Here is a 16,046-nt window from a genome sequence, read left to right as displayed (position 1 = left end):
CACACAGATCCCCACACAGTTCCATGTGACTGATCGTTTCAATATCGATTGTTTCGTCAAAGGAACCAATGCTAAGAACAACACAACTAAAACAACACCAACAACAATGTTCCTTGTCTTTCAGTGTATCAGTCTGAGCGAGGACAAGATTTGCCCAAAGACAGAAACTTAATTGATATGTATGTGGCCTGAAGAAGCTGTGTGGGACAGAACAAGAAGATCAATGATCTAAAGGGACGAGGGAGTCTAAGTCAGACTGTGTTCGAGATGGACATTGTCCGGTTGAAACTGCGTAATATCAGAAGTCGGAACAACTGGACTCTTGTTCTCAGACCAGTTTCAGGTGAGTTGATTTTAATTAATTTCATTTAATTTGTTTGTTTATATTTGAAAGGTAAAAGGTAAACAAAAACAGGTGTTACCACAACGCTAGCACTTATACATCAGTAGGAGAGGAACTAGCATCAACAAACTCAAATGTATGTATTTCAACGTACACACTGCACTCAGATAGTAGTCTCTATGTTGTTTATTCATGAATGTTGATTTATTTTACGTTTCCCAACCAGAGTTTCTTGTACTTTATTGTTGGAAATTGTATTCGAACTATCAAAGTCTCCATCTTCATTGTTTATTTCATTCGCTCATCTATCGTGGATTGCTCTAGTTTACGTTTACAATTACAAGTAGTTTTGTGAGTTGCTTTTGATAGTCAGATATCTAATTACTTAGCATGAACATCAAATCTTACATATATAGTTTTTGGTCTATCTATATCAATCTATTCGTATGTCGAAGCATATATATATATATATATATAGGCTGGGATTGGGGGGAAGGAAAAGTATGCAAGTATGTGTGTGGTTGGGGGGGGAGGTGGCATAAAGAGAGCCTTTCAAATTCAAGTCAATGTGGGAAAGCATTACGATACGCAGGATGCAAAAAAAAAAAAAGAGTGTAGGGTCTGGAGACATAGAGAAGCGGAGAAAACGACCAGTTCCCATTCAGTCCTCCAACGTAACTGATGCTACTTGAAATGCCTTGTTTGTGTGTGTGTGTGTGTGTGTGTGTTTGTTGTGCCAAATTATGTTGGCGAGGTTTCTGGCCAAAATAAACAATAAATAGCCTGGAAGAAAATAACGGCCGTAGCCGGTGGGTAATGCTCTCCTATTTATATACCTACATAGTTTGACAATTATTCCTCTGAGGGCTACACTGTTAAATCAGTCGTTCTTTTTAAGAGTTGTTTCTTATTTATAAACCTTCATATCTAGTTCAAATATTAACCCAGATTTACATACTTCATCACATCACAATCGAAAAAAAAACCCACTCAGGGCAGATTTGGGAAACACTAAAGAATTCTTTATTTCAGCTGCCAACATGCTGGTTAAACGCATGACAGCTTGTCAGATGAACTCTTGTAAATGTTTGCTTAACTAGAAATGCATTGTATTATTGTTTTTGAGTTGTGACAGCATGGGGAGATTTGATTAGTTTAACGACATTGTCATTTGACATTCGGTGTCGTGATATTATTTTTTTGTATCAATTAAATACACGGCATCGTGACATTTCGATCAGCTTCAATTTAATTAACAATTATTTCTTTTTAATTCAAATTGTAGCATGATGTAACTTCCTGAACCTTTGCCCCAAATCACGTTATGTTTTTACAACTCGCGAGATGTCAACGAGAACACAAAAACAGTAGGAATATTTACTGAAACTTGATTGCAGGATTTGTTATAAGCAATACCACGTTGGGTTACATGTTGGCACTAGCTCTAACCCTTACAATATCCTTTAAAACTTTGCCGTAAAATACAATTGGATCAATTCGAACATTATTTCCACTCAAAAACTCTGTCTCAGACACTTAAAAAAACCCAGACAACTAGGTTTACATTACATAGAGTTTTACCAATGTCTTTCTTCTATCTATATATATAATTCTCTTCATAGCTCAAGAGTTTGGACACCAAGTAATAGAAAGATCACTCTTTTATTTTTGCAAGTCGGACGGACTAGAGTTACCCCACGTAATTTTAGAGGAAAAAAAAAAGAGAGAGGAGGGGAGGGGAGAACAAGTAGTATTCACCCGTCACTAAATAGCAGGGCCGGACTTAACCATTTTGGGGCCCAATGTGAAGGGGCCCAGTTTGGGTAAGGAGATGGAAAATAAGTGAAAATTAAGAGTTTTGTATTATTATTATTTTGTATTTTCATTTTATTCATTCTTTACTACGCACAGAATTACTACACGAGCCTTGCGTGTAGCGAAGTCATACAGTATATCTGTATCCTACATAGATCACGCTCAATAGCAAGAACTACCTAATGTTTCAATCTATCTACGAGAATTGTTGACCTCAAGTAATTCTTCATTAGTTTGAGGCGCGAGAAGCTTCTTTCACTAGATTCCACAATTACGGGATTATGCCGTTTTTTTTAATCGCGCGTAGGATTGGCGTTTTCTATATTGAATGTCACCCCAAATGACAATTTTTGTCTATATATTTCTGGAGATATGTTTTCTAAAGATTTTAATAATTTCCGTAGATTTCCATGACTTTTTTACGTATATTTTGCAATTTCAGGAGATTTAATTTAATTTAATAATTTATACACCAAGAATTAGCGCTGGTCCATGAAAGTGCGGGTCCTATGAAAGTGTGGGGCCCACTGCGGTCGGATAGGTTGTAGTGGCCTAAGGCCGGCACTGCAAAATAGCAGCGTATGCTACGCCGCCGGTCGACTAGTAATATACTATTTCTCCTTCTATCGAGCTGTCATTGTAATGTGTTTTATAAACAGAGGCGTGTAGAGTGTTTATGTCTGTGGCTCTACATCGTACACCAGTGAGTTGGAGCGATTGTAGATCACACTACTTTAGCGTGGTCTACTTGTAGAGTGTTGGGTTACCGAACAGTGGGCCTCGCTGTAGTCTCTACTTGTAGAGTGTTGGGTGACCGAACAGTGGGCCTCGCTGTAGTCTCTACTTGTAGACTGTTGGGTTACCGAACAGTGGGCCTCGCTGTAGTCTCTACTTGTAGAGTGTTGGGTTACCGAACAGTGGGCCTCGCTGTAGTCTCTACTTGTAGAGTGTTGGGTTACCGAACAGTGGGCCTCGCTGTAGTTTCTACTTGTAGAGTGTTGGGTTACCGAACAGTGGGCCTCGCTGTAGTTTCTACTTGTAGAGTGTTGGGTTACCGAACAGTGGGCCTCGCTGTAGTCTCTACTTGTAGAGTGTTGGGTTACCGAACAGTGGGCCTCGCTGTAGTCTCTACTTGTCGAGTGTTGGGTTACCGAACAGTGGGCCTCGCTGTAGTCTCTACTTGTAGAGCGTTGGGTTACCGAACAGTGGACCTCGCTGTAGTCTCTACTTGTCGAGTGTTGGGTTACCGAACAGTGGGCCTCGCTGTAGTCTCTACTTGTAGAGTGTTGGGTTACCGAACAGTGGGCCTCGCTGTAGTTTCTACTTGTAGAGTGTTGGGTTACCGAACAGTGGGCGTCGCTGTAGTCTCTACTTGTAGAGTGTTGGGTTACCGAACAGTGGGCCTCGCTGTAGTCTCTACTTGTAGAGTGTTGGGTTACCGAACAGTGGGCCTCGCTGTAGTTTCTACTTGTAGAGTGTTGGGTTACCGAACAGTGGGCCTCGCTGTAGTCTCTACTTGTAGAGTGTTGGGTTACCGAACAGAGGGCCTCGCTGTAGTCTCTACTTGTCGAGTGTTGGGTTACCGAACAGTGGGCCTCGCTGTAGTCTCTACTTGTAGAGTGTTGGGTTACCGAACAGTGGGCCTCGCTGTAGTTTCTACTTGTAGAGTGTTGGGTTACCGAACAGTGGGCCTCGCTGTAGTTTCTACTTGTAGAGTGTTGGGTTACCGAACAGTGGGCCTCGCTGTAGTCTCTACTTGTAGAGTGTTGGGTTACCGAACAGTGGGCCTCGCTGTAGTCTCTACTTGTCGAGTGTTGGGTTACCGAACAGTGGGCCTCGCTGTAGTCTCTACTTGTAGAGCGTTGGGTTACCGAACAGTGGACCTCGCTGTAGTCTCTACTTGTCGAGTGTTGGGTTACCGAACAGTGGGCCTCGCTGTAGTCTCTACTTGTAGAGTGTTGGGTTACCGAACAGTGGGCCTCGCTGTAGTTTCTACTTGTAGAGTGTTGGGTTACCGAACAGTGGGCGTCGCTGTAGTCTCTACTTGTAGAGTGTTGGGTTACCGAACAGTGGGCCTCGCTGTAGTCTCTACTTGTAGAGTGTTGGGTTACCGAACAGTGGGCCTCGCTGTAGTTTCTACTTGTAGAGTGTTGGGTTACCGAACAGTGGGCCTCGCTGTAGTTTCTACTTGTAGAGTGTTGGGTTACCGAACAGTGGGCGTCGCTGTAGTCTCTACTTGTAGAGTGTTGGGTTACCGAACAGTGGGCCTCGCTGTAGTCTCTACTTGTAGAGTGTTGGGTTACCGAACAGTGGGCCTCGCTGTAGTTTCTACTTGTAGAGTGTTGGGTTACCGAACAGTGGGCCTCGCTGTAGTTTCTACTTGTAGAGTGTTGGGTTACCGAACAGTGGGCCTCGCTGTAGTCTCTACTTGTAGAGTGTTGGGTTACCGAACAGTGGGCCTCGCTGTAGTCTCTACTTGTCGAGTGTTGGGTTACCGAACAGTGGGCCTCGCTGTAGTCTCTACTTGTAGAGTGTTGGGTTACCGAACAGTGGACCTCGCTGTAGTCTCTACTTGTCGAGTGTTGGGTTACCGAACAGTGGGCCTCGCTGTAGTCTCTACTTGTAGAGTGTTTGGTTACCGAACAGTGGGCCTCGCTGTAGTTTCTACTTGTAGAGTGTTGGGTTACCGAACAGTGGGCGTCGCTGTAGTCTCTACTTGTAGAGTGTTGGGTTACCGAACAGTGGGCCTCCCTGTAGACTCTACTTGTCGAGTGTTGGGTTACCGAACAGTGGGATCGCTGTAGTCTCTACTTGTAGAGTGTTGGGTTACCGAACAGTGGGCCTCGCTGTAGTCTCTACTTGTAGAGTGTTGGGTTACCGAACAGTGGGCCTCGCTGTAGTTTCTACTTGTAGAGTGTTGGGTTACCGAACAGTGGGCGTCGCTGTAGTCTCTACTTGTAGAGTGTTGGGTTACCGAACAGTGGGCCTCCCTGTAGACTCTACTTGTCGAGTGTTGGGTTACCGAACAGTGGGCCTCGCTGTAGTCTCTACTTGTAGAGTGTTGGGTTACCGAACAGTGGGCCTCGCTGTAGTCTCTACTTGTAGAGTGTTGGGTTACCGAACAGTGGGCCTCGCTGTAGTCGTCTTCTAGTTGTGATGTCTAGACTGCCAAGACGTGCTGGTGCAGCTCTTCTTTCTTGAGGCTCATCCAATAGCTTGCCTCTTTGTTCTCTCCAATTTTGTCTTTCTTACTTGTTTTTTCTTGACTTTATTTTCTCTTTTCTATCTCTTTAATCTCTTTGTTTCTCTCTATCACGCACATACGCGTCTTCTTTCTCTCTCTCTCTCTGTCACGATCATCAATGTTGCTAGATGTCACGTTGAAGATTATCTTGATCTAAACTGCACAATCAATCAATGATCGTGATAGCCGAGGATCTAGAAATCGTCAGTTAATAAAATGATCATTTAGAAGTTGCTAGTTGATAAGATGATCATCTAGAAGTTGCTAGTTGATAGGATGATCATTTAGAAGTTGCTAGTTGATAAGATGATCATTTAGAAGTTGCTAGTTGATAAGATGATCATCTAGAAGTTGCCAGTTGATAAGAACATTATCTAGAAGTTGCTAGTCGATAAGACGATCTAAGTATATTATTATTATATTCAATGAAGAAACTTCTCCTCGTCAAATACAAAACTTGGAAAAGCTATTCACAATAGTTACAATGATATACATAAAATATATTTCTACTAAATTAAATGATCTACACAATAATGTGATCATGTCATCTTTCTTTGAGTTCCAACACGAGACTGGCGGTAATATCTAGAATCTTTTCAGACCTTTGGGCGTTATCACGTGACTAATCTCTTCTTGTCGCTGGTTAAACAATTGACCAATAGAATACAGATTATCGTACAATAATTAATATTTCTAACCAATCACATATATTCCAAAACAGAAGGTTGCTGCATATATATATTTCACACTCCCTCTCCCACTGTTGATTACTCTCTTAGTCACTTCTGTTTTCCTCACTTCTTACGTTGTCTTGTTTTTTTTCTCTATTCAACTCTCTAGAATTATATTATCTCCATCTTATCTTATATCGAAATGACGTCAATATAAACCACCTTTGAATACTAGGAATAACTTTATATCATGGACTGACTTAAAGACTTGGAACGATTGGTTCTTGCCATGACATTTCTTGGAATGACTTGTTTTTATTTTAAATTTCACTTCCTGCGCGTTGATTGTATCAGACAGTTGATCTCTCATGAAGAACTTATATAAAAAGCCTACTTTTAGTCTATTGCTACACTCGCCAATACTCGGGCTCTCTTTCAAGTGTACGATTCAACAACCAACTCATGACAAGAAGACTTTCAAAATCAGGTGATAAGTAAAGAAGAGCCAATACTACACAACACGATACACTGACTACAAATGTTTGACTGTACACCAACGTAACTGCCGTACTGAACTGTACAGTTTCTCTACCTCATCCTGGACTCACGACTTGAGGACTCACTGTACCGGACCGACTCTACGGTGGACTAACAGTAACGGACTGAATCGTTGTCTGAACTGAACTGCCTCGCACTCCTTTAGTTCACCTAATCCGATTACAGGTCATAGTTAGGTAGAACTTTTATACCAGTACTATCCCTTGTCCATTGACTCAGTTGACTGCTAAGTAGTACACTCACCTGTATCACTGACCTGTGTTACATGTGTCAGCTGATCGCACACACTTAACCCTATCACGTCGCCAAAACACTTACGCAGTACAGAAACGAAGTACATAACTATGTCATTGCTTATTAGTTTAAACTAGATTTTGAAAACTCGGAGAACAGACTATACTAAAACTAATAGTGGCTATTCTTCTTACTGGGGTCGTTAAAAGGACAGGACAATGAGGACTACTATAGAACACTTGGTTATTGAAATCTTACTGCTGTATTGATCCATTGAGCCTAAATGTTTGGTTACGAATTTTCCTGAACTTTCTGGGCCTAATTGCCAGAGTCTTGTTGTTCTGTTCAGATACAAAAAACAAAACGTATTACTCTCAATTCTCAAGAAGCATTTGGACACCTATGACGTCACATGAACAGGAAACTATTTTTAGCTTAGCGGGTAAAGCCGATTGTCTCGCGTAGCCTGATCATCCTTCTCTGTCACCAACTTGAAACACAAAACTGGGCAAGGGACATTATCCAATCGTATTTCTTTGCATCCAGAACTTGTTGATGCCGCACTAAATATCGGTGGCCTCAAGTTCCATAATTATTGTTATTATCATTTGACGTACATTCTGAGCGAGAATTCGAACAAGTATTTTCCCAATTAAGTCCCCCTCCCCCCCCCCCAGTTCTTGAGCCATCAAACACTTTCTGCTCCCTCCCCATCTCTCGACCAACGGCACGTGTCTAAATGTAGCCAATCAGAGCTGTCTACTTATCACAGTCTCCAGATTGAGTTCCGCCACCTTTTTTTTTTTTGTTTTGTTTTGAACATTTCTGGGTATCTGTGGGGGAGAAAGAGGAAGCCTGCCTTTGTGGGTTTAGGAGAGAGTGAAAGAGAGAGAACTCTGTGAAAAGGAAATATAGAAACAGCTACACAGCAATTGACATTTAGATTGCTCATGAAATAGAAATAGTTAAATATAAAAGTAAAGGATCAACTTGACTTCAATGCCGAATTAGAGCGTGAATCAATTCGACGTTTTGGTCTCTCAAAGTACTGTAACATTTCCAGGACATGCCCCTATAGTAACAGACTGAAGAAAACCAGAGTGTTGAGTACAGTTGTACGTGAGTTTAATACCTTCAAAGTCTGTTCAATGTACATTAACATTTAGCTATGAACAAATGCGTAAAAAGCATTAGTTCCATTAGAACTAAAACAGAAAGATTTAAAAACTCCATCCCACTGTCGGTCAGAGTGTTACAAGATCATCTGTCATCATCGAGAAGTACATAGAAGTGAAATTCATAAAGCGCTGGTAGTGAGTGTGTATGTGTTTGGTGTGTGAAAGTTTGTATTTGCATCTATAATGTTATTGTTACAGTAGTTACGCTGATGTTGTCAATAGTTGTCAAACTGAATTTCCATTTAATTGGATCAATAAAAATTATCTTATCTTATCTTAAATAATTTGTACAAATCATTTAAATAGTAAAATAGCTTGATTGACCAAAAAGAAAGGTCAACGACTAATGACCTCGATATCCTGCTAGTGTTTCTAGTCTCCTGTTCTAGATGAATACGTTGTTCTTCACTAAGGTCAATTTGTATTTTTCTTCTGTGGTCTGCAAATTTATTTACATAAATATCTTTTCGAAGACTTCAAGTTTGGAAGTTTTGATTTTACTTTTAAAACCTGACCCAAATTTAGATCATGGCTCTATACGTAAACAGCTTGATTGACCAGTAACCTAGTCAGTTCCCACCCTGCCACACAGGTTATGTAGTTACCACAAAGCGCAGAAATCTTTTTTTTTTCTTTAATTAATCTTGTATAAAAAAAAATTCCCCTTTCAGACCTTTTGATCTATAGGACGGATGACGTAACGGCCCTCTGTTATTCTGGCCAATGATAAACGAGGGTGCCATGTGGCCAGCACAATGATTAACCGCCTTGACTTTTCCAAACTAATGTCTAGTACTCATTAGAGCTGGCTGGACTCGGAGCCGCTCAGAATCACTTTTAGAGCATCTTCAATAACTTCCAGAAATATTTAGTTCCTCATTTTAGTTTAGGCACATTGCACATTGTAAGACTTAACATAAAAAAACATGATTTTTTAGTACATAATTGAATGAATTTTGTCACCAATATTTCTTAGAAGGTAAACTAGAGGGAAGAAATGTACAACTGTTTTTGTAACCTGTTAGAAATTAAGTTTATTACTCGATAAAAACTATGCCAATGTTTTAAGTTTAAATAATGAACACATACCGCTTTTAAATAATAATAATCATTTTCACTGCTTGTTCTTGTGTACTACTGCAATGGAAATCTTACAATGTTAATATTGAATTTAATGTGGCCGAGACGAAGAAGGGTTTCTAATGACTTTGTCTCGTAAGATTTAAACGTTTCTTGATTGGTCAGAACCGGATTACAAAAACTCTCGAAACAAATTTATTTGATAAGTGAAAAGGTTTCAGTAGAAAAATCTGGGATCAAGCTTCCCTAGCAACTGGGTCAGACAGACGTTCAGTGTTGTAATGACACAAGATGCGTAGAAGTTGATGTGAATCGGGTTTTTCCTAAGTAATGTGACGAGTAAGAACAGAGTAGGATAATGAACAAGAAGAATAACGGACAAGACGCCTAAGAGGACGACGCTAGGCTAGCGACGACAGAGGACTGTGCCCTTTTTATTGTTTATTAAATTGTTGAAGTTATCAGCCTGCGTTATTAAGTATATTCTTGATTCATTCTGTTGTTGTGTCATATGGACTCGCATGCACCAGTAACATATATATACTCATCAACAAAATAGACCATCAACAGATGTGGCGACCCACGACGGCCAGGGCGTCATTTTGATCTACAATCTAGTTAACTTCGTGTTCTGGATATATCTATCTACAATTCTACACTTGGCGAAGTACACTGGAGAAGTACTGGATTAACATTCGTTTATTTCTACTAGATCTACCCTACGTCTGTGCTAATTATCTGGACTGCAGCTGGATTTTGGCATCTTTGTTCCAGTGGATCTAGACTTTCTATTAGAGAAAATTCGAAACCGTTACCAGCGTTTAGCTTTGTCAGCCAGGTTAGATATTTTTAGATTGAACTTGGATCTATATTGACTAGATCTATATCTATTGTGTCTGAATCCAGAACTATTTCGTCCGTTGAAGTGATTTAGGGCAGTCCGTCGTCAGTATACCTCTACCTATATACCTCAAGAGTGAAGATACCTCATTTTGTCAGGTTTATCTGTTTATTGTGAGTACGGAAAGTCATCTGAGTCTACATATCTAGTATCTACAAGCTGACCGTTGGATCGAGTCACCTTGTCAGGTTTGTTTTTCAAGCTATTAATTGACTGTTGCAGTGTTGCTGAGCTTACAATCTAATCTACACACGAGTGATGGTATACCCTACTACCACACTGCGTGACCATCTATTCAACTTGTAAAGTTGACTAATTTATATTCATCAAAAGAGAGAGTTGGACTTTGTCATTTTTTTTTACCTCTCTTGAGACAGCACCACCAGCTTGTCTCAGTATTGACTTATGTTCCTGACCTGAAGACAGAAGCCAGCACCAACAGATCATCAAGTGGAACCGGAACCTTGGAACCCTACCAGAGGACTTTATCTGAGAACCGTACCATACTGTGGCAGCAACAGGAGAGATTGGCCTAACTCAGTACTGCCTGTCGAGTAGCCATTGTGGGAGCACACCTTGCCTTGCCTAAGACAAAGACAGTGGGGAACTTGTGTGGAACTGACCGTTGTAGCTCCGTGGACTGAACAAAGGGGATCTAACTAAAGATAAGTTTATTTTTTCTCTCCATTATTATTAAATTAAGTCTATTAGGGACAGTAGATCTTTGTTAAGAGCAGGTTGCCTGATAAGGGCGTCATTATAGGACACATTAGAAAGTGGACCTGCTCCATTTAATAAAGTCTCGATGATTGTTTAGATTGTCTTGTTTTGTTCGTATCCACGTACATTTTATTTTTTTTAGAAGTCAGTTGAAGTCATCTTTATTTGTCTCTTTCAGTGTATACTTCTTCTAAAAAGTCTCATCTCATTAGAATAGATTTATTTTTTTGTGTCTTATTACGTTTATTTTACACTATTCTTATTATATATTAGTAATTTTATCTTAAGTAGATAAGGTAAGCCACGTTTAATCTAGATTATAAATTCTAGATTGTTTCCAGGTATTAACTAAATTGTTATACCTATGAGAGCCTTAGATCTATTTTATCCTGAGGACAACTGAGTCTAAGGAGTAATTATTTATAAATAGATCTTTTGTCCCGATTAATCGGTTGACATTATTTTATAGATGTGTTTAAACACAGTCTAATTGGTCAGAATAAAATTTTTTGTCAGTATCACTGGATTGTGATTTACTGTTGGAGGTATAATATTGATTTATCTATTTGAAGTTGTATTGAAGTTGTATTGAATCTAGACTAGTGACTAGAATAGTCCTAGGGGTATTTATTGGCAAGAAGTAAGTCTATTGAATTAAGTATTGAGGTATTGATATTTGTTTATGTGGTCTAAAGTAAGTCCACTGAATTAAGGTGATATAAAATTTTGAGTTGTATTCAAGTATTGTGGCTGTGAGTAAGTCCACTGAGGTAATATTTCTTGATATAACATTGAGCAAAGGTATTTAAATATATAAATATATATATATTACAAGAAGTATTTGAAAGTGAGTTTTTGTGAAAACTAAATTGTGATATTTAGGCCAATAGGGAGGCCATATCAAAACTATATTGAGACATTGTTTAAAATAAAATAAGCATAATGGCAACAGCTCCAAACTTTGATTATATGGAGACTTTTCGCCAGCAAATTATTGCTGAGGCTAAACAGCTAGAACTTAAAGGAAAGGACCTAACTAGCTATGTGCAGCAAATGGTGACAATAGAGAGAGATAGAATTGATCAGATAAGGGAGAAAGAAAAAGATAGGGAAGCACAATTAATAAAAGAAGAAGCAGATAGGAAATTACAATATGATCTTGAGAAATTGAGAATTGAAGCTAAACAAAATAAACAAAAAGTTAATAGCAATAATACTAATGATAGATCTAATACTAATACTACCAATGCCCCAGACAATCACATTGAAACCAATAATAGTAATAATCACACAAACAACACTAATATTTCAAGTGATAACAACCATTGGTTGAGGAAAAAACTACAACCCTTTCAGGAGGCTAGAGATTGCATTTCAGATTACCTAAAGAGATATGAAATTAAAATGGTTAATTGTAATATAAGGGAGGAAGAGTGGTCTCAAATTTTGTTAGACTTTGTACAAGGGCAAGCTCTTACAATTTGTCAAAACCATAATCATACCGTACAAAATAGCTACCAAGTTTTAAAAAAGGAATTGCTGAATGCATATGGACACAATGCCAGCACATTCAGAAAAAAATATTTTGAAAACACACCTTCCAATCAGATAGAACCACAAACCACTATAAATTTGGAAAAAGACTATTTTAATAAATGGCTGGGATTTGAGAAGATTGACAGTACCTTTGAGGGATTAAAAAATTTTATATTACTTGATAATTTTGTAGCCAAGTGTGACCCTCAATTACAATCATTTATCAAAGAAAGGAATCCCAAAGTTTTGGATGATGTTACTGAGATAATAAGAACATATAAAAATGCCTATCCCAACAACCTTTTTTCATGTAAAGATAAAAAGAATATTGATCTAGTGGGATATACACAGGTAAACAATGAAAGAAGTAGAAATAGAAGTAGGGATAGCCAACATTTTAGATATAGCAATAGTAGAGATAGGTCAAACAACAGGGAGGTTACATGTTATAGATGTGGGAAAAAAGGACATATGGCTATGAGATGCAGGGGAACACAAAACAGGTCAAACAGTAGGAATAATTATAATAGATCAAGTAGTACACATAATTACAATAGGACAGATAGTAGAAATAATTACAGAGCAGACAGTAGGAATAGGTACAGCAATTACAACAACAATTACAATAATAACACATACAATAGGAGTAAAAGCAGGGAATATAAAAATAGAGATTCTGACAGAGTGTTTTTTGTTAGGGAAAATAAAAACAATTTTGCTTTCTACCCAGCTTTTATTAACAATGTTCCAATAAAGGCAATCCGAGATAGTGGCTGTAACACACTCGTGGTTCGGGCTGATCTCATTGAGGCGCAATATTATAGGGGATATACAAGGAAAGTGGAGTTGGCAGATGGCAGTATAAAGGAATTTAAAGTATTTAAAGTGTTTATTGAGACACCTTTTTACACTGGCCATTGTGAGGGAGTAGCCATGCCTAACATGAGACATGATATGTTAATTGGAAACTTAACAGGTTTGAAGGAATGTTCAAGACAGGAAATTGAAGCATGGGAAAAGAAATATGAAAGGTTACAGCAGAATAGGAATACTGAAACAGATAATTACATTAGTAATATGGTAATAATCAGATCTAAGAACAAGCCAAAACAAGAAACTCAGGAACTTATTGATATGAATGATGAAATAGTTAATGGTGAAGAAGATAAAGAGAAAGAGGTTGAAATACAAGGTCAAAAACAAGACGAAACGCAAGCAGAAAAACAGAAAGATGGAACTGAAGAAATGAAAACAGAAAAATTGAAAGGAATAAACAAATTGGCTCAAGAACAAAAACAAGATAACATCATTGGGAAAACATATGACAGAATTAGTGACAGGAGAAATAATAACCCAATGGAGAAATATGTCATAGAAGAAGGAATACTATTTAGGAAAACAAAAATAAATGATAGAGAAATAAAACAATTAGTCTTACCACAAAAGTATTGGAAGGATGTCATGATTTTGTCACATGACAGTAATTTAAGTGGACATAGAGGTATAAAGAAATGTTTTAGAAATTTAGCAACTCAAGTATTTTGGCCTAAAATGAAAGGAACCATATCAAAATACATAAGATCATGTGATATGTGTCAAAGAAGGGGACTTAAGGGTAAATTAGGTAAAGCTCCATTACAGTCAATGGATGAACCAAATAAACCATTTCAAAAAATAGCAATAGACATCATAGGACCTTTAACTAAAACAGAACATAATAATAAGTACATATTGACAATAGTAGACATGTTCAGTAGATATCCTGAAGCAGTGGTATTATCCAATATAGACACAGAAAATATTATTAATGCTTTAGATCAAAAGTTCATAGTCAGACATGGGATACCAAAAACATTACTATCAGACAATGCTTCTATGTTTACATCTGAGTTATTTAAAAGATGGACATTAAAATATGGTATTGAACACATTAAATCATCGCCATTCCACCCGGAAGCCAACGGGCTTTGTGAACGCCTTAACGGTGTTATAAAAAGATCCTTAGCTAAAATTGTAGAAAATAATCAGAAAAACTGGGATCAATATATTAATTTTGTTCTATTTTCTATTAGAAATAATATTCATGAGGCAACTCAATTTTCACCATATGAGTTAATACATGGAAGGAAACCTAGGGATGAAATACAAATTTTTAAAGAAAGTTTGATCTTAAATAAAATAGAAAAGGAAAATGACAATGAAACAGCTTTAGATTTAAAACAAATATGGGCGGAAGCTTTTGAGAATAACATGAAATATAAAGAAACAGTACATGAGAACTTAAATGAAAAAAGAAAATTAAGAACATTGGAGGTAGGAGACAAGGTATTACTTTTGGTAATTGACTTAAAAAACAAATTAGGAAAACAGTGGAAGGGTCCATTTGTTGTTACAAATAAAACAAGTGAAGTAAACTATAAGATTAATATGAATGGAAAAATAAAAACATATCATATAAATAATTTGAAGTTATACAATGAGAGAAATGAAAATCAATTTCAAAATTTGGATACAGAAGTAAACAATGAAAATCAAACTCAAAAGTTAGATACAGAAACTGTGGAAAATGAAAATCAAGTAGATGAATGTTTAATTGTTTTAATCAATGAGGAAACTAATGAAAATGATATTAAAAATATTCCTATACTAGAAACTAAAGATAATCAAACATGGGAAAAACTGAATTTAGAAAATTTATCTCCAGAAAAAACAAAAGACATAATAAATGTAATCAGTGATTTTAAAAGAAATTTTTTCCAGTTTGCCAGGAAAAACAAATATCATAAAGCATGACATAAAGTTAACTAGTGACAAACCTATTTTCATGAAACCTTATAGGATTCCATTACACTTACAGGGAAAAGTTAAAGATGAAATAGACAACTTATTAAAACTAGGAATAATAGAACCATCCAATTCAGCTTATGCTTCACCAATAGTTATAGCAAAGAAAAAGAATGGGGATATAAGGTTATGCATAGATTATAGACAGTTAAATAAGATAACTGAATTTGATCCTTACCCTATGCCTAACATTGATGACATATTACACAAATTGTCCAATGCTAAAGTATTTACAAAATTGGATCTGACAAAAGGATATTGGCAAATTCCTTTAACCAATAGAGCTAAACCTTATACTGCATTTATCACTCCTTATGGAATATTCCAATGGAACTTTATGAGCTTTGGGCTTATAAATGCTCCAGCTACCTTTAATAGGATGATGATGTCGGTTATAGGTCATAGAAAAAATGTAATCTGTTACTTAGATGATATATGCATTTTTCATGAGGATTGGAAAGAACATTTAAAAGGAATTAGGGAGATTTTTGAGTTAATTAAACAAAATGGTCTAACAGTTCAAGCAGAAAAGGTAGAGATAGGCTTAGAAGAAATCACATTTTTAGGACATAGAGTTAAAAATAATACTATCAGTCCCATTGAAGATAATGTAAAGAAGATATTAGAAATAGAAATACCAACAACACAAAAACAGATTAAATCAATACTAGGGATGATAAACTATTATAGAAAATACATACCAAATTTAGCAGAGATAGTTGATCCATTAAACCAGTTATTAAAGAAAGGACAGCCTAGAAAAGTGACTTGTAATAGAAAGTGTGTAGAAGCTATAGAGAAAGTTAAGCATATTTTTTCTACAAATTTAATATTGAGATTACCAGATGTTTCTAAAATATTCTATGTCACTACTGATGCTTCTGGTAGTGCTATAGGAGGTTGTTTGATGCAACAGTATGAT

At 37.3% G+C, this 16,046-nt stretch overlaps 1 protein-coding gene across 5 annotated transcripts in view; it reads left to right on the top strand.

Moving 5' to 3' along the window:
- Positions 1 to 16,046, top strand: part of LOC106070826 (muscarinic acetylcholine receptor M5-like) — a 100,416-nt gene that overhangs the window by 43,450 nt on the left and 40,920 nt on the right. For all 5 annotated transcript variants that reach the window (XM_056036231.1, XM_056036229.1, XM_056036230.1 and 2 more), the window contains one exon: positions 125 to 343. The gene's annotated coding sequence lies outside the window, so the exon portion shown is untranslated. The remainder of the gene's footprint in view (positions 1 to 124; positions 344 to 16,046) is intronic.

This window comes from Biomphalaria glabrata, chromosome 7 (assembly GCF_947242115.1).
Source record: "Biomphalaria glabrata chromosome 7, xgBioGlab47.1, whole genome shotgun sequence".
In the NCBI taxonomy this organism is placed as follows: domain Eukaryota; kingdom Metazoa; phylum Mollusca; class Gastropoda; family Planorbidae; genus Biomphalaria; species Biomphalaria glabrata.
Note: the sequence above shows the minus strand (reverse complement) of the source record. Positions and strands in the feature narration are given on the sequence as shown.